Below are 24431 nucleotides of genomic sequence, written 5' to 3'. Positions count from 1 at the left end.
CAGTCATGACAACTTTCTTTCTTCCTTTTTAATCTTTTTTAGAGATAGAATCTCGCTCTGTCACCCAGGCTGGAGTGCAGTGGTGCACTCATAGCTCACTGCAGCCTCAAACTCCTGGGCTCAAGTCATCTTCCTGCCTCAGCCTCCCAAGTAGCTAGGACTACAAGCCTAGGCCACTATACCCGGCTAATTTTTTTTTTTAATTTTTGTTGTAGAGACAGGGTCTTTCTATGTTGCCTAAGCTGATGACAACTTTCAATCACCAATAATTGTGCTTTGATTAAAATCTCATTAGCTGCAATATCACCTCTGCACAAAAATTGTCACGACAATTTTGCATTTACATGTATACCTTATAAGGTTATCCACTGCCAATATTTAACAGCCTAGGTGGAAACACACATGCATATATACCATTCCACAGGTAACAAAATTTCAAAAGAAAACCTGATTTGTTGATGAGAATACATGGACAAATAGAGGGGAAAAACACACACTGGGGCCTATCAGAGGGTGGAGGGTGGAGGGTGGGAAGAGGAAGAGGATCAGGAAAAATAACTAATGGATACCAGGCTTAATATCTGGGTAATGAAACAATCTGTACAACAAACCCCCGTGACACATGTTCACCTGTGTAACAAACCTACACATCCTGCACGTGTACCCCTGAACTTAAAAGTTAAAAAAATTAAAAAACAATAACAGAAATAATTCGCAAATCACACACACACCAAAAAAAACCTGATTTGTTGTAATTCTTGTCTTCCTCTCATTAATTGTAATAGTAACATTTATTGAGTGTTTTCTATATGCCAGGCATTCTAAGTGCTCGCATGTATTTTAATTCTTTCAATCTTTATAAAGATTCTTTAAGATAGATATTGATATTATCATGTCCATTTCACAGATGAAGAGGGTGAGCCACAGACAGAATGAGTAACTGGTCTAGGATTGGCCACCCAATCAGTAGCAGAGATATGAGTCAAGCCAAAGTGGTCTGTGTCCAAACCCAGTGCCCATAACCACTATACCACACTGCCCTACAAAGGGAGGCATTCAACACCCACAAGGATTTCTAGACACAGGGTGTACCCCAAAATTCTAAAGTAGTCCCACTTGACCCAGCTCACCGTCTGTAGTCATACAATTCCCCAGCTCCCAGGTTCCCGTGTTTTTAGAAAAATACATTCCCTAAAGTGGCAGCAGTGATTGCTTCTTCAAATGTTTTTAAGTCTTTGTGTTGCTGGCTCAGATGGTTTTCTTGTTGGCACAGGAAAGCAATAAAGCCAATAAGGAAAGTATGAAGAAGAAAGCTTCTCGAAAGAGATCTGAAATCATTTTTCAAAGTATGTAGAAGGGGGAAATGTTTGCAAAACAATAAGATCTGTCTGCAAAACTTTCCAAAAGCTTTAGCCATACCAGGCACTCGAATCTCCAAGAAACCCTTTAATCTCTGAGATAGTGAAGACATCATAAGCATCAGTGCATTAATAACAAAGGACTTGTTTTTCTATTGAGCAGCTAAAACATATTTCTTTCCTGGGAAATATTTTCTAGATTTCATCATTCCTGGTCATAAATTATGTATTTTTAAATTGTTGTTACTCAGCTGATAGTCAGTTGGACAATTATTTTTACAGAGGCATAACTTGACAGTGATTTAATATCACAAACTTCACTGTGCCTGCTCTAAGTTTGTCATTTGAAAATAAAATCATCTGAGAAAAGCGAATTCATCTTGCACAGAAAAACTATGATAAATTGTACTGTCTTTCACACAGCCCTGGGTAAGGTTCCAAACTCATGTTTCTTTTATCTTATTGGTAAGTCCCCTCAAATCACAGTTGTCTTAATGCCTATTCCTTCTTTTTTTCTTTTTCTTTTTATCTATTGTCTCCCTCCACCTACCTTACCCATCTTATCTCCTACTCCTCCTTCTCTCCTATTCTCACCTCCTATCTTCCTAACTCATAGTCTTTACCCTTCTCAATTCCGAAAAGAATTAAATCATGTACATGTATCATGTTTTCAACTTTTGCCATTGGTATATAGCAGGAGTTGGCAAACCACAGCCTGTTGACCAAATGTAGCTCTCTGCCCGTTGTTATAAAGTTTTGTTGGAACACAGGCAAACGTATTTGTTTTCATACCGTCTATGGCTGTTTTTCGTGGTACAAGAGCAGAGTTGAATAGTTGCAACTGAGACCCTATGGCCTGCAAAGCCTGAAATATTTACTATATGGACCTATACAGAAAAACTTTGCTGACCAAAGTGTAGCGCTCAGCCTCTAGCAGCCAGATTTCCGGGGTCTTTGGACATATCTCTCTAGGTCAGGGGCCTGGATCACAATTCGGCTACCTTGTGACCCTAGAAAGTCACTTACCATCTCTGTGCTCCAGTTCTCTCATTTGTAAAATCAGAACCCCCAAAAGTCATTTTTGCCCGTATTTCAGAAGGTCACAGTGATCATACATAAAATTACATTCTCAATATATGAATGGGGAAAGGTATTGAAACACTGTAACTTCAGATCCCAGGAAAATGGTTTTCCAGTGGGCATCATCCTGAAAAGCATAAATGACCTGGGCAGCAAATAGACCTTCCACTTGAGATATTCCAATCTCAATATTTATCTTTAACTGCTCACTCACCTTCATACCCTCTCTTTCCAGATGTGAGAGTTCTCTTGTGATAAAGAAGCATAAGGCCAGTTTCACATACTCCCTGCAGAAGGAATTCGGTGGCTGAGTCCACCCAGGGAGCTACTAGGCCCAGCACCAACATGAGACCCAATAGGTAGCTGCCAGAAGTTTGTGCTGGCCATGGCCGCTTGAAGTTTGTTCTTTAGCTGCTGTTTTCTCAAGATGTTCCCAGGTTTCCACTTTTGGGCTGAGGCTGCCACCCTGCTTGTTATACTTCAATTTATGAAGGCTGGTGTTGTCATTCAAGCTGTTTAAGGACAACATTGTTTCTCGTCAAACTTACTTGGCAAAATGATCCCCTTGTGAAAACATGGATATGGTACCGAGAGCCTTCGTGGAAATCATGTACATACATGTTTGGGATTGTTTCTCACCTCCTCAACAGAATATTGGAGAATAAACACCCTCTACAGCTATCACAAAATGGCAGTCATCAGTATGGCGTCATCTTCAGGTCTATAATGAGGAACAATTTGAGAATAGCCCAAATGGGCTCCCTTCCTATATTCCCTATTTGACCGAAGGTGTGAAAAGACTCAGGTGAAAATGTTAATGTCCCTTAGAAGAGTCCAGGCTTTAACCTGTGACCACTCCAGATTCCCATCAGCTAGCAAAGTCCTGACAAATTTGATGTGGAGGAAAGAAATGAGAAAGTCCGGGAGTAAGGAACGTGGGAGAGAAGGGCATACCACATGCCTGCATAAAGGGTGTCACAAGGACACAGCTAACCCAGCAAGGGACTCATGCAGAAGACAGCTGTCCACATCTAGCAGGAAGGTGCAAGCACCGGGTTCTTCAAGGCCTCCTAGCTCTTGCTGCTCAAGGCATGTGCATCACCTGGGAGCTTGTCAAAGATGTAGAATCTTAGGCCCTATCCCAGACCAGCTGTACTTTAATGAGATCCCCACGTGATTCATACTTGCATTAGAGTTGAGAAGTGCTGCCCTAAGGCAGGCTCAATAGTAAAAAAAGGACTTGTGCCAGTTTTTAAGTTGTTGTCCAGTTACTAATTTATTTTCTCAGCTCCAAACCTGCTCTTCTATGCGCTGTTCTGTGACGCTGACGCCGGGGCTCTATAAAGCGCATATCTGCTTTGCCAGCTGCACCTTTTTCAGCTCTGCCAGCCAGATACCACCTCCCAGGAGTCCAGCCCCACAGCCCCTCCTCTGAGCTCAGAGACTTCAGCACCAGCTGAGCGGTGCCCACCCTCAGAGCTCTGAGTTTCAGCAGTATGGGGCCCCTCCTCTAAGTTTCTAGATTTTGATATTTCCAGCTTCTTCCTTTGTTCCCTCAGCCTCAGGGGTGGGGTTCCTGCACTTGCTACCTCTGAAGTACCTTCGAGTTCTCTTTATGCCCTTTCAATTACCTAGTCAACAACAACTTTATACTTCGTTTTCATTAACAATGTCTTTCTATGAAAACCTCACTATTCAAATACCTGGTATGCCTTCTGTCTCCTGATTAGACCTCAAGGTAATCCACCAGAACTAGTCCAGGGACAGGCTGCTCCCAAGGGGCGACCAGATGACTTTCTATTGCACCCTCCTCACCACAGAGAAAGCCTAAAAAGAATAACACACCTCACAGCCCCCAAGGAGAGGCCCCTTTTACCCCAGAGGATGTGCCAGCTGTGCTTAAGGGCCAAAGCTAAACCCAGACAGGAAGCGTGGGCAGAGAAGAGGGCCAGAAAAAGAGGCCCCTGGGTTGCTGGCCCACATGTGGCTCAGAGCCCTCAGAAGCCCTGCTACTTCGCACTGTTGAACTTCCCCCAGCTCCTCTGTGCCACTACCTAGTCCCACTATGAGAGGAGACTGGTGTTCAGCAAAAGGAATAGCTCCTTTCTTGGGTTGGAGTGGGGGTGCTGGGGAGCCTCCCCCCACAGCAGCAGGCAATGCAAACAGGGAGTTGAAAAGAGAGGCTACACATTTTGCTAAAGCAGAGGTGAGTGGGGAATAAAAGCGGGGGCTGGAATTTAAGCACATAGAAGCCCCCACCCCACTCCCAATACAGAGACATACAGGAGTAGAAAGACATAGGGCGGTTCTCTGCAGTGTGTCATCTCACCCGGAAGTAACAGTCCCCTCCTAGGAAATGATGGATTCTGCCTGCTCTCCTCAGCTCTTCAGAAGCAATAAGTTGTCAGGAATATTCAATTAAAAGGAAAGCCAAAACACCAAAACAAAACAAAAAAGAACTGGAGTGTTTAAATTGCAAAACCCATTTGCAAAAAAAGGGCCTAACAATAATAAAGAAAAAATAAAGATTGATAGTAAACGCCAAATGGAGCAAGAATTATGTAATTTGATGGAAGAGAAGTGGAATCAAACAAAATATAGATTTTCAAGGAAATCAGAACCAAGAGTTCTTAATTTCCTTGTGAGTTTTGAAACTACTTAAAAGTATTATTGCTATGAACCATCTCTCTATCTGTCTGTACGTTATTTAGATAAAAGTAGAGAAGAGAGACCACTTCACATGTGTGACCCCTACTATGTGCCAGGGATTTGGGTTACAGTGCTGAATTTTAACATCAGTGAATTTTCTGTCATCTGCCAAATAAAACTGTTATTACCATCCCCACTTCAGGAGGAAAATGAAGCTCAGAGGTCCTGAGACTTACTGGATATTTGGGTGCATGGACAAATGGAATTGGGCTGCAGACTCCATAAGCTGTCTTCCATACCAGGCAGCCTCCTCCCAACAATTTACTTGTGGGTTATTGAAGTCTTCCACTTTTTTTACAGCCTGCCCTGATTTATTGTTTCCTGCATGTTGATTAAAACATTCAGCTTTGCTGGATTTGATTATTTAAGTAGTCTCTTACGTAACCCAACTTTGGTTCTACTATTTAAGTATGGAATTTCTAGCCACCGAGAATCTATAGTTCCTTGCTCATCGTAAAGAAATCTTCATTTATGATCTCTTTTGCCAAGTATACCCTCAAGTTTTATCTGTACAATGGAGCTTATTGCCTGATAAAATTATGTGCAACCTCGGGATGGAAACCGCAAAGTGAATTGTAACTGAATCATTAGGTAGCACACGCCTCATTTTTGAAAGCCTCTCCATTCACGATGATGCTGTCTAGAGACACCGCCAAGTTGTAGGTTCTTATTTTTTTGTCGGTTCTTATAAACAGACTTCATGTTTTATTATACCAATCGTATGAATGTCAATTGCCCTCTGTAGCAGTGGTTCTCACACTTGAGCGTGCATCAGAATCCTCTGGAGGGCTTGTGAAAACAGATTGCTGGACCTCACCCCCAGAGTTTCTGGGTCAGCAGGTCTGGGATGGAGCCCAAACATTTGTATTTCTAACCAGTTCCCCAGTGATGCTGATGCTGCAGGTCTAGAGACCATACTTTGAGAACCACAGCTCTATAGGAAGGCTATAGAAAATGAACTAGCCATCCCCACCTTTCTTCTTTAGTAATGAAACCCTGATTTTAATTTGGGGTGAAAATGCCTCTAGCTAAAAAGATTCTATTTCTCAACCTCTCTTGCAACTTGGTATGGCCATGTGACTAAGTTCCAGCCTGTGAGCTATAAACAAAAGTGTTGTGTGGGAATTCCAGGAAAGCTGCTTGAGGGAAGCTGAGTCACTGGGAAGAGGCCTATGCTATGTAGCCCCTATGATGCCACCTCCTGGGATTTAGGCCCTCGCACAACCCCCTCTGCTTGAGTGTGGGCTGGATTTCTAATGGGAGAAGCCAGCTGCCATGTCATAAGGCAGCCCTGTGGAGGGGCCTACATAAGTGAGCTTGAAAGGGGACCTTGTGAGGCCTGCCAACAACTGCAGAAGTGAGCTCAGAAGTGGATCCTCCCCAGTTGAGCTAGAGATGACTGCAGCCCCTGCTGACACCTTGATTGCAGCCTGTAAGAGCATGAGCCACGACCACACAGCTAAGCTGCTCCCGATGATGAGCCACAGACACTGTGAGATAGTGTTTATCATATCCAGCCCTCAAGTGTTGGGGTAATTTATTACACAGCAATACACCACTAATCCAGAACCCCTTGACCTCCCTCAGCTGTTTCATTCTGCTGGCCTTGTACCTGGGTACAGGAGTGAGAGCTGCACAAGCCTCTCTCCACCATAAGGACAGAACCCACAGGATGAGCATGGCAGAGTCAGATGGAGAAATCTGGGTCCTGTGGATGCCTGAAAGCCAACACAGGGCTGCACACTTCCTGACTCTCTTTACATGAGGGAGAAGTAGACTCCTCTCTTATTGAAGCTTGAAAAAAAAAAAAAAAAAACTTGTATGCCTGGCTCTCTTCCTTTCATCAAGTCTCTAAAATAGCAATATAATTTTTAATAGACACTTAGCTCTTGCTATGTGCCAGACTGCGTCTAAATGCTTTACAGATATTAACCCATGAAATTGTCATCACAACCCTATTGTGAGTTCCACTTTGCAGATGAGTAACCTGGAGCTCAGAGAGGTTAAATGACTTGCTGAAGGTCACCCAGCTAGGAAGTGGCAGAGCCAGGATTCTCAATCCAGGCACTCTGGCTGCAAAGTCTGTGCTTTTAGCCATGAAGCCCTGTTGTGTTAACATTTACTAAGCACTTCCTGAGTGCCAAACATCATGCTAATTGCTTCACACTTTTTACAGATGAGGAATCTGAAGCTCAGAGAGGGTTAAGTACCTTTCTCAAAACCACAGTCTAGAAGTGGCAAGTTGAAATTCAAATCTACATTTCTTTGCTTCTAGGGCCAGCACTCTTACTACTTGGGAAATGACGCTTCTATTCTGGGCTTCATTTGTCTTCAAGCATTCCCAGTGACTGCGTCATTTAGCCCAGTGCTCCCCAAACTTGGCTGTGCTTACAGATCACATGGGGTTCTTGGTATATAGAGATTTTGACTCTATTTATCAAGTAGGTATGAGCTTTGGCCTGAGAATCTGCATTTCTCACACACCACCCACTGCCTCTCTTACCATGTGACTGTAATGCTACTGGTTCAGGGACCATGAGTTTCATATCAGGGATCCACTTCCCCCTAAACTTCAAGCCATATGGGAACATCACCTCTCTTGTGGTAGTGGTCCTCCTAAATTCAGGCCAATCGGCTCATTCCCTCCTGTCTCATGTGGCCTTCCTGTCTCTTCTGACTGCGGGGGCTGTGTTTCTCCTGGAAGGATGGAGGAGACTGACATTCTCCTTAGCAAGGCTTGACCTTAAGTGGCTATAAAACAAGAGGGAACTGGAGGAGGTGGTCAATCAAGTTCTTTCCAGCTCTAAAAGTTCTTGATTTTGTGCACAATATGATTTTCTGCCACTTCCCACACCTTTGTACTTCTCTGATGAAGCAACAAAGTAATCTGAATTACCACATAATTAAATGCATCTCATTTGACACAGGGGAAATCAGTGTGTCCAACAGAGAAGCGAAGAGACTTGCCAGGTTGTAGAGCTAAGGGGCTGGCGAGCTGTGACCAGATGCTGGTGTTTCTCAGGCTTGACTACGCCTCTGGGGGTCCAGTTAAAATACAGAGGCTGATCCAGGAGGTCTGGGGTGGCACCAGAGAGTCTGCATTTCTAAGCAGTTCTCAGGTAAAGCCTATGCTGCTGGCCCAGGGACCTCGCTTTGAGGGGCACAGGTCCAGGGTGCTTTTCTCATACTACTGCTCTCCTCTCCAACTGGGCAACGGCAGCATCAGTAATGTAGCCCCCATGCACAGAAGAGGCAGGAAGAACAAAGTGAGACAGGAAGGAATGAGCCCAGTGGCCCGAATTTAGGAGGACCACTACCACAAGAGAGGTGAGGTTCCCGTACGGCGGCCGGAAGTTCAGGGGGAAGTGGTTAGAGTCCCTGCGAGTGCTGAGAACACAACAAAAGCAAAGTACATACACACAGACGCAACTTCCGGCTCTTGGGCAGAGCTTTTCTGGCATTTTTCTGACACAAGTGTCAGCCCCTCCCCCCACCCCCAACCCCGCCGAGCTGATCTTGGCCCTGTAGGCACAAATCTGGGTGGAATCAGGAGTACAGGGGCCTAGCCTCAGGGGAAGCCCCCAGGAGACAGCCTGACTTTCAGCACTGGTTCCTATGCATCTAGGAAACTTGTGACCTCGATTTAGTCTTAAGCAAATGCCCACTGTGTGCCTAGCACTGTGCTAGGTGCTCTGGGAGACACAAAGTATAAAATATAGTCTCAGGCCCAGGAAGAAATATGGTCTTCCCTACATGCACACGTATGTTTATTGCAGCACTATTTACAATAGCAAAGACATGGAACCAACCCAAATGTCCATCAATGATAGACTGGGTAAGGAAAGTGTGGCACACATACACCATGGAATACTATGCAGCCATAAAAAGGAATGAGATCATGTCCTTTGCAGGGACATGGATGAAACTGGAAGCCATCATCCTCAGCAAACTAACACAAGAACAGAAAATCAAATACTACATGTTCTCACTCATAAGTGGGAGTTGAACATTGAGATCACATGAACACAGTGAGGGGAACAATACACACCAAGGCCTGTTGGGGATCGGGGGTGAGGGGAGGGAGCTTAGAGAACGGGTCAATAGATGCAGCAAACCACCATGACACATGTATACCTATGTAACAAACCTGCACGTTCTGCACGTGTATCCCTTTTCTTTTTTTAGAAGAAAAAAAAAAAAGAAATATGGTCTTCCCCGATGGCTCACGCCTGTAATCCCAGCACTTTGAGAGGCAGGTAGATCACTTAATGCCAGGAGTTCGAGACCAGCCAGGCCAACATGGCAAAACCCTGTCTCTACTAAAAATACAAAAATTGGCCCAGTGTGGTGGCAGGCACCTGCAATCCCAGCTACTCGGGAGGCTGAGGCAGGAGAATCGCTTGAGCCAGGAGGTGGAGGTTGCAGTGAGCCGAGGTCACATCACTGCACTCCAGCCTGGGCAACAGAGCGAGAGTCCATCTCAAAAGGAAAAAAAAAAAATACCACACACGCACAGAAAATATATGGTCTCTACCCTCGAGGAATTTGTCATCTAGGTAGGGGAGCCAATGTGAAGCAAGCTGGGAATTTAAGAGAGCTCCTAACTTGGCAGTAAGGTACTGGATGTGCAGTGGGAAGTCTCAGATAAAGAAATGGATATGGGTCTGAGAAAGTCAGAAAAGGCTTCATGGAAGAGGTGATACCTGAGTCGGGGTCTTAGGTAGATGCGGTCAAGTACTTAAGTGGCCCCAATTCCTCCCTGTTCTCTGTATCTTCACTGTTTGCCATGAAACTTTGTAGTGTCCCATCCCCGGCCACTTTAATTCTGGACTCAGCCATGTAGCTTGCTTTGGACATTAGGATATTAAAATTCTTCACAAAGCAGGGATCTGAGAAATTGCTTACATAGTTTCACTTGCCTTTTTATGCCTCAGTCACCACCAGGAAAATATGCCCAGGTGTATGCCCAGGCAAGCAGGGCACAGCCAATTCATCCCAGTTGTCCCAGCCAATAGCCAGGGAGACCCCAGACATAGGATCAAGCTCAGCCAAGGTCAGCAGAGCCACCTAACCAACCTCCCCGGGGTGCAAGCACTGAGTTCTTACTGTTGTATGCCACGGAGGTTCTGTGGCTGTTTTTATGCAGCATTATTGTGAAAACACGTAACTGATACAATAGGCAATGAGGTTGGAAGAAAAGAACACTCAAACATTTCCTGCAGTGACTCCTTTAGAAAACTGGCTTTGTGTGGTATTAATTGCTACTTAAAACCAAGTTCCCCTGGTTAAATGCACTTGAGAACCACAGTAAATGAAGATAACAGATTTCTTGATGAAGGACTTCCCAGGGCCTTGACTGTGAAATTGTGCACCGTGAAACTCCAGGAGGCAGCATTCAGAATGCAACATGTCCCAAACATTTTTTGAAGTGTTCAGGCATATAGGACCTGTTAGTCTCAGCAAATTATGTGTCATTTCATAACTAGCAGATAAGTTGCCCCAGGACAGGAATATTGTCCTTCTTGTCTAGTGTTGTCTCTGGAGACCTAGGGCGATGCTTGCCACATGAGCACCCGGTAAATATGTGTGCAAGGAAGGCAGAGAGGGAAGGGAGAAGGGAGGTAGCACAGATGTGGTGTTTTCTTGCCTCTGCTCTTCCATTTGTACCATTGCTTCTGCGAACCATAAATGTATTGGCTTTGTCTACCTGGTGAGCCCCAATTATCCTTCAAAACTCAGCTTACAAGTCATCATTTCCCTGAAAACTTCTCTGACCTCCTCAAGCAAAGTTGGGTAATTCATTCACCATTATAGATACTGTAAGTACTGTTGCTTCTGTCCACATCCCCTGCAGTGCTGGGGGCTGCATTGTCGATTTCATCTTTCCTACCATGCTAAGTGTAAAGTCCACCATACTGTAGGTGCTTAATGAGTATGCACTAGAAAGAGGCCAGGAGAGAGGGAGGGAGGGAGGGAAAAAGGAAAGAGATGGACGGGGAGGAAAGAGAGAATGAGGGAGGGAGGAAGGAAGAGGGAGAGAGGGAGGTAGAAATTAATAAAGCATACTCAGAGATCATTTTCATAATAGCAAATGGTTGGTAATGATAGGATTGGAGAGGTTTCCTGGGGATGGGTAGTGGAGAGACATGGATATAAGAAAATGAGTTTACCCTGTATTCTGTAAGAAGCCACAGCAAGGAGGTAGCATTAGATAAGCTTTCCTCTGCAAATTGTTTTCAGTCGACAGGTAAAATGCTACTATACTACGTATTCCAAGGTAACCTGAATACAATTTAAGTTATTTACTTAATAGAGGAGATCATATGTAGCAAAAAGAAAAAAAATTGCACAAGGCCTTCAACTGCCTTAAACTAACATAAAGATCTCTGGAGATGGAGTGGAAATGCTGCACTCAACTGGGGCCGGGTAACCAGAAATGGTCACTCATGAGACTGAACCATGTGTTTACATGGTAAATATTGAATCAAATCTGCCCTCTGTTGCTAAACAGAGGGATGAGTCCCAAGAAGCATAATCTACAATCGGAGTGCAAGAAAATGTTTTCTTTTTTTAAAGCCAGTAACAGTACAAGTAAGTGTTCAATCAAGATTCATTTATCGCTAGCCCTTATGAATGGAACGTAAAGAGCCTGTCAAATTTACGAGTTCCATTCTCTACCCTTCACATTTTCAAATAGATGCTAACAGTTTACTCACGACTGTCATACCTGCCGAAGTTGAAGGAAGGATTTGTATTTTTCTGAAAGTGGCCCGGCATCATAGGTATCTTAAATGTTCTACACTAAATAAGAGAAAATCAGAATGTAACAAGTGTGTCTGTTTTATACACGGGTAGTCTCAACTAATTCAAAGGTGGCTGAGAGCACTAAGCAAGCTAAATCTTATTTGTATTAACATTTTAATAAGAGGTGAAGATTCAATTCTGCCCAAATCTAAACAAGCCAAAAGAATTACAGAAGTAGGTCAATTATCCAGAAGCTTCCAAAAATATAAGAAACTTCGTGGGGCGAGGGGGAGGGATGTGCACCTGCACTCGCGTGCATGCGTTAGGGTGGGTTGGGGAGGCAGGAGAACGGATTTGAAGAGATTTCCGCATGTGGATATTCCAGAGCGTCTGTTGCTGTCAATATATTGGGGTGGGGGTGACATTATTTAGGCACATCCAGGAATGGATGAGGTTAAGTAACAGATGTGTTACTTACCAATATAACCAGTATAGTCCATGTAAACTGTGGCTGAAAATGTTTGAGGACACCCACATCCCATCAAAAAAATTTTGAATATAACTAGAACTTTTACAAAGCTGATTGGATTGTTCTATGTTTATAAAAGATCTTAATGGCAGAAAAAGGACGCTCATATTGGGGTCAAAAAAGAAGGCTCAGTCAGAAAGCAAGAATCAGCCGGTATCAGTGCAACCACCCAGGAGTGAAGGCACTGCACAGCCAAAATGGACACCCCACCCTACTCAACAGGTCTTCCCCTGCGGTAGGCTATAAAATGGCCCCCTAAATGATATCCACATTCGAATCCCTGGAACCTGTGAATGTTAACTTACATGGCAAAATTGACTTTGCAGATGTGATTAAATTAAGGATCTTCAGATGGGGGATTTTCCTGTATTATCCAGGTGGGTCCTAAATTATGCCATCATATGTATCCTTATAAGAAAGAGGCAGAAAGAGATTTGACATACACAGAGAAAGCAATGTGAAGATGGGAGCAGAGATTGCAGTGATGCAGCCACAATCCAAGGAATGTTGAGTAGCCATTAGAAGCTGGAAGAGACAAGAAACAAGTTCTCCCCTAGAGCCTCCAAAGGGAGTGTAGCAACACCTTGATTTGGGCCAAATGATACTGATTTAGGACTTCTGAACTCCAGATCTGTTAGAGAATACATTTTACTTGTTTTAAGCCACTCAATTTGTGGGAATTTGTTGCAGTGGTTACTGGGGACTAATATAATCCCCCTACCTCAGGATGAGTTCCTCAGGCAGTCAGAGCTTGAGGACACTAACCATTACACTCAACAAATGACCTCTCATCCCTCCCCCTTGGCCCTTCATGCTCTGCTGTCCCAGCTCTGATTCCTTGCTCTCCTGTTAGCCTTCTGGATTATAATTTGGCTGTTTTTGCAGATTCAAAAGAGAGAGACTATACCAGTTTGTACCAGAAGGCACAAACTTTTTGGTCTGCGCAGCAGTGAGGTTTTCTATTGTGAATTCACTTTAGATTTACGCATCAGTGTCTATGAGACTGGCTAGAAGAAGCCAACCCCTCAAACTTGGGTAGCCTCGGTCACACTAACAGAATCGATTTTCTGGAGCTGCAGTGTTGAAGCCTCAACATGCACATTCATAACGATCTCTCCAACTTATGTAGCTTGGATGTTTGTTCCCCTCAAATATCATGTTGTATTGTAATCCCCAATGTTGGAGGACGGACCTAGTGGGAGGTTCTTGAATCATGGGGCTAGATTTCTCATGGATTGTTCAGCACCATCCTCTTGGTGCTGTGCTGATGATAGTGAGTTCTCAAGAGATCTGCTTGTTTAAAAGCGTGTGGCACCTCCCCCAAGCCCCTCCCTCTCTGCTCCTGCTCTAACTATGTGGCATGCCTGCTCCGCTTCACCTTCCGCCATGAGTTAAAGCTCCCTGAGGCCTACCCAGAAGCCAAGCAGATGCCAGCACCATGCTTGTTCTGCCTGTAGAACCGTGAGCCAATTAACCCTCTTTCCTTTATAAATTACCCAGTCTCTGGTATTTCTTTATAGAATTGTGAGGATGGCCTAACACACCAGCCTACTAAAACCCCAGACTGGGCACCCAGCCATCCTTCCTTGATAACATATCCAGCTCTTCCATCAAAATATAACTGTTGCCTGCACTGATTGAACTCATTTCAGGTACTTTTATTGGTGCATCTTTTCTCCTCAATATATATAAGAATATTATGATTAGCACCATAAGACAGAGTGAGAAAAAAATAAAAATAAAAAAGAGCATTAAGAAAACAGGCCCTTGGCGTGTTTGTTGAGACTCATTCAGTTGCAAGTGAAATAAACCCCAACTCAAATTATCTTATATACACAAACCAAAAGGAAATTTATTTCCCTTCATAACTGAGAGGTTCAAAGAGAAGGCTTCAGCTTCAGGCATGGCTGGATCCAGGGGTCCAATAATATAACCAGGAATTTGTCCCTTTCTGTCCATCTCTCAATTCTGTCTTCCTCTTGTTGACTTTTAGTCTCTGTTAAGCCTTCCTCTCTGGGTAGCAGGAATATCCATTAGAAGTTCAACAGTTACCCTTATATCTAGCAATCACAGCAAAAAGGGGTTACCTCTTTACAATTTGTTGCAGCAAAAATTCTTGGAGAAGCTCTAATTAGGGGTAGAGCTAGGGTTACAGCTCCATCTAGGGTTATAGCTCCATCTTTGAGCCAATCACTGTTGCCAGGAAGCTTTGTGTTAAATTGTCTACATAGCCATTAACTTTTAAAATGTTTCAGTATGAGCCGCCTGCTGTGGCACACTCCTGTAATCCCAGCACTTTGGGAGGCTGAGGCAGGCGGATCACTTGAGGCCAGGAGTTCGAGACCAGCCTGGCCAACACAGTGAAAACCTGTCTCTACTAAAAATACAAAAATTAGCCTGGCGTGGTGGTGCACACCTCTAATCCCAGCTACTCAGGAGGCCCAAGCGGGAGAATTGCTTAAACCTGGCGAGGCGGAGGTTGCAATGAGCCGAGATCATGCCACTGCACTCCAGCCTGAGTGACAGAACAAGACTCTGTCTCAAAAAAGAAAAGTTTTGGTATGAACAAAGTAAAATATGTATATAAATCAAGTCTGATCTCCACCCTAGGTGGGATTAACATCTAAAATCCTCTAATCAGGAATCAACACCCCAGGGGTGATAATTAGCATGGAAGTACTTTCATCAGGAATCAGCACCTTCCCAATGTCCCAGCAGGAAAAAGGCAGCCCATTCAAATTAGGATAATTCAAAGAGGAGTGTGAATAAGGGATACAGAAATCACAAAGGATAGTGAAGTACTCAAAAACTAGTAACAACAGGGCTGTTACTACTTACAGGCCCAAAGGGATGAGGGAAAGGAACAGTTACCAGAACCAGGCAGGAGAAAGTCATGTAGACAGTGCCACCTTGACAACAACCTTGACCTTCGTGATCGTCAGTGCCAGTGGGGCAGCCCTGCAGGGATGGGGTTGAATGAATAATTACCCTAACCCTACTCTCCTCCCCTGTCCAATCATCCGCTGGGCTCACCATTAGCCAAACACAAGTAGAAGCCAGAGGGTAAGGGAGCCGGTCTAGATACGTGGGCCTCCCAGGTCAGAGAGCAAAGGAAGAAAGGCAAGCAGTTGCATCTAAACAGTCAAACAGAAAACATTCAGTAGCAAATGTGAGGATGTAGCACTTAAAATATCTTATCAAAATCTACACCTAGAGTGTTTCCTAATTATTGATAATATAAAGAATGTTAGGAAAATGTTATAGGTGAAATGAGTAATATTCAAAGTAGTAAATGATTAGGAAAAATGTAGAAGCCCACTCTCCCCCACTTTGCATGAGGACCCGGCAAGCCAGGCATTCTAATGGCACAGGCAGCACTTAAAGGCCAGAGCCCCACTTTCCTGCATCCCTCTACTTCAAGGAGAACCATGTCCCCTGGTCCACTTATAGGGCTGGCTCGTCCTACCATCAGAATATTGTGGCATCCACAAGAGACTCTCATGCGAGGTGTTCTTTCAAGTATCCAGGTAAAAATGAAACTTCCCAGAACTACAAAACATACTGAATGGTGTGTTTGGGGCCTGCTTGCTAATAAATACTCATGCATTTGGTCTAAGACTTGCTTTCATTGTAGGATGCTACCTGGGAACGGGGTTATGGGGAAAGGACACATGGCTTCCACCTGCTGCTAGCCACCAGAGGCTCCCAGCATCTGCCAAGAGAGGCCAACGTTTGTTGAAAGGCCGGGTGGAATCATGTGTCCAACACTGTGGTAAGGAGGAGAGATCATCTCCATCTAATCCATCTGGAATGGATTTTCTGTGAACAAAGTAAGTTCTTCCACAAGAAGAAGGTTGGGGAGGGAAGGACAGGATATTAGGTGGACAATAACTAAAGCTGCCCCAGTTTACTACACTTTCATTTATGGATTTAACTTTCATGGTTCTGACCATTCCTGAGTCACCTCGAATACCCATGATATTCATACTTTTTAATTTTGCAAAGGCACGGAATTGCACTGCCTATGCCATAAAGCCAGAAAGCAGTGAAAAGGTACTTAGCTAATAAATGAGCCTAGTGACCACCTGTCAGCCACATCTCAGAGTGGCTTTGTTCTTCTCTCCTGCATCTACATGGAAAGCTGGTGACAAAAGGCAAACTTTGTTCCTTAGTGAAAGCGTCTCTCTGATGGCAGCAACTATTAATGTTTGTGCTGGAAGTGAAGAAGCAGCAAGGTATTTTATAAACAGACTACAAATACGCTGTATTAAAATCATCGTAAGTCTGAAAGGGCCACTCAAATATTTCAGTTTTACTTGACTGCGTATTATGAGTGAGTCTAAATGTCATAATGTATTCAAGAATGGCCTAGAACATACCTCATGAATGACATGGGCCGACTACATAAGCAATATCTGCCTAACATTCATGATCCAGGTTTCAGTTATCTATGCTTGCATAGCAAAGTATTCCAAAACTTAGCTTCTTAAAGCAACAAATAGCTTATTTAATCACAGTTCTGCAATCCGGCCTGGACTCAGCTAAGCAGTTCTGCTGGTCTTGCCAGCAATCACTCATGTGCCTGCATTCAGCTGGCAGGTTGGTTGGGGCCTGGGCTCAGCTGGGACACTGGGATGCTTGGGTCTGCCTCTCTCTCACATGGCCTCTTCATGTGTTCTCTTCAACAGGACAGTCAAACTTTTTTTTTTTTTTTTGAGACAAAGTTTTGCTCTTGTCGCCCAGGCTGGAGTGCAATGGCCCGGTCTCGGCTCACTGCAACCTCTGCCTCCCAGATTCAAGCAATTCTCCTGTCTCAGCCTCCCAAGTAGCTGGGATTACAGGTGCCCACCACCACGCCCAGCTAATTTTTGTATTTTTGGTAGAGACGAGGTTTCACCATGTTAGTCAGGCCGTTCTCGAACTCCTGACCTCAGGCAATCTGCCCACCTCAGCCTCCCAAAGTGCTGGGATTACAGGCATGAGCCACCGCGCCCGGCCTGTCAGGGTTTTATATGGTGGTTCAGAGCTCCCAAGAGCACAAAAGCAGAAAGTAGCAGGTCTTCTTAAGGCTTAATCTTTGAACACACTCTACTAATTAAAGTGAGTCACAAGGCCAACCCAGGTTCAAGGGACGGCAACTATGCAGGGGCAGGGATATAAGGAGACATAATTCATAAGGCTATGGATGTAATAGACTACCACAACTCCACTCATACTCTAGTCCTAGGTGCTTTGGGCTATTCTTTCATTAAATAAATCCAGATGGATCCTCATTTTGTAGATGATTAAAGTGAGGCTTACAAAGGTTAAGAAAGTATTCCAAAGTCATCTAGTTAGATTTGAATCCAAAGGCAGTGCTCAATCCACTAACCACAGGATGTCTTACTAGCTTCAAAACATGCAATTAAATTCAGTTCCTGGGAAGGTTTTCATCAGGTGTTTCTATCTGGTGTTCCCAGGCAAAAGGGCAAAATATAAATGCCCTTTTATCTTTTCTTCTCACCTCTTTATCCTCTACCCCAGTATCAGCATACTCTGCTTCTGGACTTCCAGCAACTCAGATTTCAAAGCGAATCTCATCTGGTTTTTTCTAGGCACAAAATTAATGATACTCGCTTCCACATACAAAATGGCACCCACTTAACAGCTAAGACTGAGCTCAAGCACATCTACACCTGGGCTTCCCTTGCCCCTGATTCCCCAGCCTTCCATGGCCCAAGGTGAAGGCTCGCAATACTCCTCAAAGGTGCTACTATATGCCACTCCCCACTCTGAGGTCCTTGAATCAGCTTTCAGCTCAGGTAGTAGCATCAAGGAGGTCTTGAGGCTGTAGACCCTGGGCCATTGAGCTGAAGGTGACAAGCCTAGACTGGCAGTCTCAAAGGAGGCTTAATCTATTCACAAATAGCTTTAAAACATTTTGACATAAAAAATTGACTTTAACAGCTATTCCTAGCAGTCTGGTACCAAGCCAGTACACTGAATGTTCAATTTCAGTTCCTGTTTTCCCTGCCCTGGGCACCAAGATGGTTTGGGAAGATAAAGAACAGAGAGAAAAGAGGGCCCACCTGAGTCACACTTGGGCACACTGTTCCTCACAGTTCAGTAGTACCTCTGTACCCAAGGGTACACCCCCTCCTATGACGCCACCACTCTCAAGCCCACAGTCTATGACCCAGAGCCTTACAGGCTTAAAACCTCCTTGGCCTATACAACTCAGGCTGAAAGCTATTTGAAAACCTCAAGGTGGAAAGCAGCAGCATAGGAACCCTTTTGAGGAACATTGAGGATCTCCACCTTGGGCCCTACAGGAGTGATGAATGAGGGACAATGGAAGCCCACATGTTGGTATGTTTCAGCCCAGCCTCAGCTTTAAGTGGGTGCCATTTTGTGTGTGCATGTGAGATAATTTGAAGATGAGAGCAAGAAAAGCACAAAAAATTATACACCTCTGTAAATGTAATACTAATTACATCATTTAAGTGATCTGTTTACCTTTTAAGCTAAATCACCTTTCAGCATAATAGCAAATATGTACATATCATTAACATGTGTCCTGTTGATATGGTTTCAAGTTATAGTTGATTATGACAGTAATCCATGAGACTCTATGAGCAATATATGAAAATCAGTCTTTTCGCCTTATAATTATATCATGAATTTTCAGTCTGTAATTTGCTGCTCATAAAATATACTGTAGTCACAGCTTAAACAATTTAAGAAAATGTTAGCTATTACTCAAATCATAATATTGTTTTTTCTCTATTTAATCATTTGTCAAAAATTCTATGATTTTCTATTTAAATAATCAATGATCTTCGGCTGTGGCACCTTTTTTTTTCTATCAGATACACTTTTAAATACATGGTGATATGGTTTGTCTGTGTCTCCATCCAAATCTCATCTTGATTTGTAGCTCCCATAATCCCCACGTGTCATGGGAGGGACCCAGTGGGAGGTAATTGAATCATGGGGGCAAGTTTTTCTCATGCTGTTCTAATGATAGTGAATAAGTCTCATGAGATCTGATGGTTTTATAAAGGGAAGTTCCCCTGCATATGTGCTCTTGCCTGCTGCCATGTAAGACATGCCTTTGCTGCTCCTTCACCTTCTGCCATGATTGTGAAGCCTCCCCAGCCATATGAAACTATGAGTCCATTAAACTTCTTTTTATTTATAAATTACCCAGTCTCAGGTATTTCTTCATGGCAGTATGAAAATGCACTAATACATACGGTGTTTCTCTTCACTTATGCTTAGGCACATCTAATATCTTGTATTTCCTAGGACCAGGGCCATAGAAGGAAAATGTGGCAGAACATTTCACCTTTGCCTTTCATCTATATATAATTTTTTAAATTTACCTGAGCTTCATTACTGGGCATTAGGAAAGCAGTATATAGGAGAAAGCGAAATCCCGGTTATCAAGGTGGTGGAGTACCCAGCTGCATAAGAATGACTTTTTTCCCAATTATTTTGGGCAGGGGCTATACATTACAAGATGCTAAGGGCCAAGGATGATAGGATTACTGGGTGAGATCTTAACAAGAAGGCAAGCATCTCCAAATCGAAACAAAGATTGCATGCACAGGTTTACCCTTCTATTTGCTTCTGATAGGGTACCTGCTACAAAATAACCTAAGCAAATTGGTGATTCACACATTTTAGGATTTTTTGGATGCATAGGGGTAGACTTCAAGAGTTAGAAATAGGTGAGAACAATAGGTCTCCTCTCTAACAGCCTCACTAGCAGGTCGTGTGCTATAATAAAAGCAAGTCTATCAGACCAAATTCTGACACTCATACAAATAGTCATGCAAAGAGACATCTAGACAGCCATCCAATCGGTTCTGGAAGTTCAATGTTCTATCTTGGTGACCCTTTAGCTGCTCCTGCTATATCTTACATGAAAGGTTCACATGAGATAAATGTGCAATATTAATTGAAACTGTTGAATTTACCAAAACTTCTAGTCAGAATCAGGCAATCAAGTCCTCCAATAAATAGCTAAACAAGGGACCAGTCTGGAATCCTAAGCCTAGAGTGCCATTTTAAAGGTCTGGGGGTTATTGGTCTCACTGAATTCTTATACCCCTATTGCGCAAGGGCAGGACATCCTAGACAATATTTCTAACAATACACACTTCTTGAATAACACTCATTTCACCAGTGGAAATCATTTCTAACATCCATTAGGCTAATTAATAAGTCTGTGATATTGAGCTGAGGATTGATATTTGAAGGCTTATAGTAGTTGCTTTGGGAATGTTGATTCCTGATTAGACTCTCTCAAGAGCTAATAGTCTCTGGAATGAATATCCTCAATTAGAGGACTTCAAATGTTAACTAACAGCCCCTAGGGCATAGATTAAACTAAATGCACAAATATATATCATGCTAGCTTTGCTGAAGCATTTTAAAGTAAATTATACCACAGCAACCGTACGCTATGAGATGTGATGTTGTTATGACAATAACAGAAGATAGGTTTTGTGATTTGTTTGTTTAAATGTATAAGCTTTTTTCAAAATGGATGCCATTGAGCTAGGCTTAGAACATGACATTTGGTAGAATTATCATATGATCCAGCAATTCCACTTCAGGGTATATCTCAAAAAAAAATGAAAGCAGTGTCTCTAAGAGATATTTGCACACCTATGTTCATAGAGGCATTATTCACAGTAGCTAAAACGTGGAAGCAACCCAAGTGTCCATCTGCAGACAAATGGATAAGCAAAATGTGTTATGTACATGCAAAAGAATATTATTCAACCTTTAAAAAGCAGGGAATTCTGACATGCTACAACATGGTTGAACCTTGAGGACCTTACGCTAAATGAAACAAGTCAATCACAAAAGGACAATTACTATATGGTTCCACTTATATGAGGTACCTAGAATAGTCAAAATTATACAGACAAAAAGTAGAAGGGTAGTTGTCAGAGGCTGAGGGGAGGGAAAATAGGAAAGTGTTGTTTAATGGGTATGCAGTTTCCGTCTTGCAAGATGAAAAGAGTTTGAAAATGGATGGTGATGACGGTTGCACAACATGAATGTACTTAATATCACTGAACTATATACTTAAAATGGTTAAGATAGTAAATTTTATGTTATGTGTATTTTACCACAAAAAAAAAAAAACTGGAAGAAAAAACCCCGTCTACAGCTCTCTTGATGTTTGTGATTCATCATGAGATGAATGCTATCTGGATTTCTGTCACTCTGTCATTACCCTGACACTCCAGGAGGAGTCTGCTGCTAAGGCAGGTGTTATGGTAGCAGTTCAGGGGTCTGCAAACAGTTCATGTGTTAGAAAGGAGGACTTGAGTGAGGATGTGATGAGAGATGAGACCAGAAAGGGGAGCAGGGGCCCTTGCAAAGGCAAAGCAACTAGCATGGGACAAGTGAGACATCTAGGGATTACCATTTAAAGTGGCACTCACTCTCAAATGCCAACACTGCCTTTGACAATCCTAAGAGTGAGTGTCTCCTTAGGTTTTGCACTCAAGGCAACTTGCTGGCCTCACCCTACTTCTATTCCTGCACTAGGGACTTCATTTTCAAGGGCCCAATGAGATGGCTCACACCTGTAGTCTCAGCTACTCAGGAGGCTGAGGCAAAAGGATCACTTGAGCCCAGGAGTTCAAGGCTGCAGTGAGCTATGATCATGCCACTGCCCTCCAGGCTGGGCCACAGAGCTAGACTCTGTCTCAAAAAAAAAAAAAAAAGTAAGGAACTTGGATTACATCCTGATGGCAATGAGGAAGTGTGAAGGAGCCTAAGAAAAAGATTTAGGTTTTCAAAAGACTTGCCACTCTGTAGACAATTGATTGGAAGGAGGTAAGACTGGAGACAGGAAGATGAATTCAGACAAGAAATTAAGAAGGCCTGATCTAAGGCAGTCAGCTTGGGGCTGAAAAACAATAGATGCTTAAAGAGCTGTTCAAAAGGCAGGATTGGCAGTGTAGGGGGCTAATTCAGTCTGGTGGTGAGAAAGAAAGGAATTGTCAACATGATTTCTTTTCTCACTTGGGCAATTTGGTAACATAGTGATGCTATCACCAAGAAGGGATGTGGGAAGAATAGATATGAGGGGGAAACAACACATTTCATTTTAAGCACACAGTTTGAGGTATATGTTTTATATCCAAGAATCTACCCCCAATAAGTAGTTGGATTTAAGAGTCTGGAGCTCAGAAGAAAAGGCTGGGCTACAGGATAGACGTAGGAACCATCATAGAGGGATAATTTTTGAAGCCAAAAGTGTGACTAAATCTCCAAGAGCACTCACAGAGAAACATGATCAGAGATAAGATTGTGGGCAGATCAACATCTAAAGCCTTGGTTCTTAACCAGGGGCAATTTAGCCCCCCAGGGGACATTAGACAATGTTTGAAGACATTTCTGATTGTCACAATCTAGGGAGGAATGCTACTAGTAACTAATTGGTAGAAGCCAGGACTGCTGCTCAACATTCTACAGTGTACAGGATGGCTTCCCACCATAGAGAATTATCCTGCCCAAAGTATCAATAGTGCCAAGGATGACAAACCCTGGTCTGAGGATATCATGAGAGGCCTTGTCACTTGTCTCGTTGAATTCTAAATACACTGTTTCTAACATCTATCTCTGATTATTTTTAAAATTGTAGTTACCATTTCAAAGTAAGAAATGAGATTATCTCTTCCTAGAGGAACACTCCTTATCCTTTTGTCTTCAAATTTGCCCAGAGAATGAGCTTTCTACTCCCCTTCCATTTTAATCTCTTGGTCTTCTCCAAAGGAAGAGGAGAGGTGAATATGAGTGGTGCTTGTCTAACCCGACAATATTTACCATTGGGGAGGACCACCTGCCTCTGATACGAGAACATAGCTCCACACTGCCTCTTTGAAAGCCTACTTTATGGATTGGATAGGGAGACCAGGGCTTGCCTCTGCTTCCAGCTCCTATGATGTAAGCCCACCCGGCAGGGCTTTCTCATTACTCTCTCCCTCCAACTTGTTGGGACTCAGGAACATGGGCTTCTCTAGCTGTTGCCGACCTTTTCACTCCCTGTCTTCATAGAGAAGGAACACCAAGCAAGGTATCCTCATGGTGGGACACCTGTGTTGTCTATTACACTCTATCCAAGCCATGACTAGGAAGGAGGCAGGCCTCTGGTCTTCACAGCTGGCTGATTACTGAGCCCTCTCTGCAGTCAGATCCCCATGGGTATATCTGAATGTGTACCTACAAAGTATATACATTTGGGGTAAGAAGTAAGAAGCCTTAGGTAGATGCCACATTAGCCACACAATTCATCAGAAGCCTTACTTTTTTTTTTTTTTTTTTTTTGAGACAGAGTCTTGCTCTGTCGCCTAGGCTGGAGAGCGGTGACGCGATCACGGCTCACTAAATCTCCCACCTCCTGGGTTCAAGCGATTCTCCTGCCTCAGCCTCTCGAGTAGCTGAGACCACAGGTGCACAACACCACACCCAGCTAATTTTTTGTAATTTTAGTAGAGATGGGGTTTCACCGTGTTAGCCAGGATGGTCTCGATCTCCTGACCTCGTGATCCACCCATCTCGGCCTCCCAAAGTGCTGGGATTACAGGCGTGAGCCAACGCACCCAGCCAGAAGCCTTCCTTTTATCCGATTGTAGAAACTTTGAGGGGGGAGCCAAGATGGCCAATTAGAAGCAGCTGAGAAGTGAGGCACTCATGGAGAGGAACAAAAGGAGCAAGTGAATACAGCACCTTCAACTGAAACATCCAGGTACTTGCATTGGGACTGATCAGGGAAACAACTTGACCCACAGAGAACAAAGAATAGCAAGGCGGGGCAACAGCCCACCTGGAAATGACGCAGAGCCAAGGGAACCCCCACCCTCAGCCAAGGGACATGATGAGTGAATGTGCAACCCTGGGAAACCACACCTCTCCCACAGATCTTTGCAACCCTTGGATCAGGAGATCCCCTTGTGAGCCCACGCCACCAGGGCCTTGGGTTTGACACACAGTGCTGTGTGGAG

General features: G+C 43.6%; 1 pseudogene; it reads right to left on the bottom strand.

Annotated features, from left to right (window-relative positions):
* Positions 1–241: 241 nt before the first annotated feature.
* Positions 242–321, bottom strand: LOC131383953 (U4 spliceosomal RNA; annotated as a pseudogene).
* Positions 322–24431: the final 24110 nt, after the last annotated feature.

This window comes from Hylobates moloch, unplaced genomic scaffold (genome assembly GCF_009828535.3).
Source record: "Hylobates moloch isolate HMO894 unplaced genomic scaffold, HMol_V3 SCAFFOLD_7, whole genome shotgun sequence".
NCBI lineage: Eukaryota > Metazoa > Chordata > Mammalia > Primates > Hylobatidae > Hylobates > Hylobates moloch.
Note: the sequence above shows the minus strand (reverse complement) of the source record. Positions and strands in the feature narration are given on the sequence as shown.